This window comes from Talpa occidentalis, unplaced genomic scaffold, assembly GCF_014898055.3.
Source record: "Talpa occidentalis isolate TD23 unplaced genomic scaffold, MPIMG_talOcc4v2.1 talOcc4.5, whole genome shotgun sequence".
NCBI lineage: Eukaryota > Metazoa > Chordata > Mammalia > Eulipotyphla > Talpidae > Talpa > Talpa occidentalis.
Genome location: NW_023604861.1, coordinates 56,483,820 through 56,487,660, shown reverse-complemented (window position 1 = coordinate 56,487,660; position 3,841 = coordinate 56,483,820). Strand labels below are relative to the sequence as shown.

The following is a 3,841-nucleotide window of genomic DNA, read 5'->3' as shown; positions in this document are numbered from 1 at the left end:
ATAAGAAGAGGTGCTAATCTGTAAAATGGAGTTAGGCAGAAAGTTCATTCTTTTCACCTACAGTTTTTTCAACAGTGGAGAGTTAGACATGAGTTAGTCATGTAGGATGTATTGATAGTACACTGGTGTGGGACCACCCCACAATGCACAGGGTATCCTGAATTCTTCACCTTACACAATAAATGCATAGTGCCTACTACATTCACAAGACAGAAGAAAAACCTCCACACAACTTTCTAATATCCCTTTGCTTTGTCGTATAGGGAAGGAGCTACAAAGCACTGCTCAGCAATGAAATAGTCTCCATCAACCTCTTAACCCTTCTCAGTGGAAAAAAAATGTACTTCACTTGTCTAAAGATAATTATTGTAAAGTGAATTTGTGGTCTCTAATTAATGATTTGTAGCATTAAGGGAAAATCACTAACTTTGAGTTACAGAAGAATTAAATGCTAGCCTTTTTGTCCACCATCTTAGCGAGGCTGCCGTGATAGCCACTGCTCTCCGGGCTTTGCAATGCCTCCCAAAGACGATAAGAAAAAAAAAGATGCCAGGAAGTTGGCCAGGAAAGACAAAGACCCAGTGAACAAATCTGGGTGGTCCAAAGGCAAAGTTCGGGACAAGCTCAATAACCTAGTCTTGCTTGACAAAGCCACATATGACAAACTCTGTAACGAAGTTCCAACTATAAGTTCATAACTCCAGCTGTTGTGTCTTAGAGACTGAAGATTCATGGTTCCCTGGCCAGGGCAGCCCTTCAGGAGCTCCTTAGTAAAGGACTTATCAAACTAGTTTCAAAGCACAGAGCACAAGTAATTTATACCAGAAACACCAAGTTGGAGATGCTCCAGCTGCTGGTGAAGATGCATAAGCAGATCCCACCAACTGTACATTTTGAAAAATAAAAGTTTATTAAATAAAAAAAAAAGAATTAAATGCTAAATGGCTGTACAAATAAAAGTGACTATGGGGAGGGCCTCCCCAGTGGCACTGAGGGTTGAGCGCAGTGCTGTGAAGCTGTCCACAGCCTCTGCAGCACGGGTTCGATCGCTGGCTGGCCAGGAGATTCCCACATGGTGCAGCAGACCACTCCTGTCTCTCCCGCTGCTCCCCTCAGCAGTGTATTTTGTCAGTCTGCCTGTTCTGTTCCCTGCTCTGTCTCTGGTGAATCCTCTCACCCTCCCACACATCTGGCCTGTACCCCGGTTCTTGTATAAAAATAAATAAATCTTTAAAAAAAAAATCTTAAAAAAAAAAGTGACTGTGGGGAGTATAATGGTGTAGGAAACAGAAAAAATCAGTTAATAAGAAAATAAAATAAATAAAAGTGACTATATTTTTTCGGAATTTGGGTTGCATTTTCCTGATTGTTACTTGCCTTTCATGTGTCATTCTTCTTGATCTTCACCCACTAGCTGTTCTGACCTTAGCAATAGTCTCCTTACTTAGGAGGGCTCTTGTTTCTGTATTTTCAATATTCAGAAATTTGTGCTTTTATTCTGCAATATCATCTTGTGCCAGTTAAGTGAGGAGCTTGGTGATTACTGTTTGCTTGTCCCACTACTGTATCATCAACTCATTTCTGATTAATGTCATCTCACTCAGGTGTGACTTGATGTTGGGATTATTTTTGGGGATTTTTTAAAATTCTGTTCCTACTATTAGTGAGAACATCATTACTGAATGTATTTCTACTTTAAAGCAGGGGCCACATATTATTTATCTCAGGATTTCCAGATCCCACCTTAGTGGTCAGTTACTAGCAAATGCTCAATAAACAGCTGTTGAATGAATGAATGGATGGAAACACAATGTGCTTCAACCTGCAGATTTCATAAGTACAAGATTTGAGGCTGCAAAAAACAAATTGGATTTCTAATTGATCATTTCTGACTATTTGAATTTCTGTAATTTTGGGTCTACCCAAAAGAAGCACAAATGTTTCCTTCTAACTTAGAACCCTTCTCTATTGATGTTACTGCCATCATACCAGGCTCTCCAGCAGGAAATTCTGCAATCTTCTTTGTCTTTTTCCAGTCTGTTTTATCTCATATGGACCAGTCATCAAGCTTTGGTTTTATAAAGTCTTTCAAGTCTGTCCCTAGTCCCTTGTACTCAAAAAAATTATGGTATCATATCATGTTTGACTTATAACTAAATACTCTGGGGATTTTATCTATAATCTCTCTTCTTTCAAGACCACTCTCCTCATAAAGTGAAAGTGGAGATAAGGGAATTACCATGGCTCTCTTGTCCAGTCAAATCACTCTAAGTCAAGTCTAACCTCCGAGAAGCAGCTCTTCCCAACTGTGCCCACAGTGAGATTGCATACCCTCATTTTGCCGCTTCCTCCACCTCCCCAAGCGAACGTTTACTTGCAATTTGACTCCTATCTTTACTGCTCACCATCTTCTTTCTTGCTGTCATAACATTCCTCTTTCCCTCTCCTGCTTAGAAAGATTCTTTCCATCTTATACATATATGTGGCTTCTATCCTGCAAAATTTAATTCCTCCTCCAAATCCTCTGGAGAGCATCCTCTTGAGTCTCCAGCATGTCTTGAATTCTCCTATTCTGTTATCCCTGTATCCTCTGTAGCATCTATTATGTTACTGGGCATTTTATAATTCACTGCAATTCTTAACTTCCCATACTCATGCTTCTCCTTATATGACCACAAACCTCTTCCCAGGGATTGGTGTTCATTTTATTTGTGAATGGCACCTAGCTTACCACTATGATGGGGCTGTAAAAAGTGCTCCACAATTAAGTTGAATGAGTATAGGAATATGGCTGTAGTTTGGTTGCTTAGAGCAGTCTTAGTATACTAAGGTCTCCTGGTCTCTAGCACAACTAGTCAACACTGCTGTAGTGCGAAAGCAGCCATGAGGTGTTGTGCGACTAAATGAACATGAGTGTGTTCCAATAAAACTTTATTAAAAAAATCAGTTTCATCAGAATGATGTTTCCTGACTCTTGGCTTATCATATGGTATTAATGAGCCCATCCAGAACTCCCATCCAGGTTTCTATTGGTAAGCTTCATTGCAATACTAAAATTACTAATCTGCCAATAGCCTACAAAGATTGTCACTGTTGGAGAGTTTATCAAAGCAGAGGCCACTGTGTGCGGCCATGCAGACTGTGGGTCACACGGTGCCAGATCTGCTGCTAAGACAGCCCTCTTGAAAAGCAAATCTTTTTAGGCAGATGAGTCTTGTCTTCCCATTGGTAGGAAAAAGACTGTGAAGTATTTGAGTTTGTGCCATGTGCTAGATATTTTATATGTTATTCATCATTGCATTAACTACAATTATTCTCTGAGGTATGAGTGTTATTTCCAGTTTTCAAATGAAGTGGCTGAAGCACAGAAAATTAGATAATTTACCCAAGGTCACAGATGGGACATAGTGGATCCTGCATTGGTCTTTCTGACACCAAAGTTTGTGTTCTTTCCACTCCACCATCATAGAGTTATTATCATAATAACTCTGGTTCTGGTGCATGAAAATCCAAACAGAATGTAATGTTCCTGGCAAGGCAGACTGATGTAGCAAGTAAGTATTTATGGTCTTAGCTGAATTTCTGCTGTCAACTTTATTAATTATTACAGTCCTTCTTCTTTGTAGTCATAGAGTCGGCCAGTGAATAATGTGTTTATATTGTCAAGTATATCTAAATCTCAGATATCTTACTTTTGAGAGAAGCACTTCTACATGTACTAATATTACACAGTAGAAATTGTAATACAATTGTGGTCTCGCATAAGCTAAAAGGAAATTTAAACAGAAGTTAAAATAATACTTTTTCTTGTTTTTCCTTCTATATTAATCTCTGTGGTGGT

At 39.1% G+C, this 3,841-nt stretch overlaps 1 pseudogene; it reads left to right on the top strand.

Annotated features, from left to right (window-relative positions):
* Positions 1-515: 515 nt before the first annotated feature.
* LOC119259815 (40S ribosomal protein S25-like) lies at positions 516-870 on the top strand (annotated as a pseudogene).
* Positions 871-3,841: the final 2,971 nt, after the last annotated feature.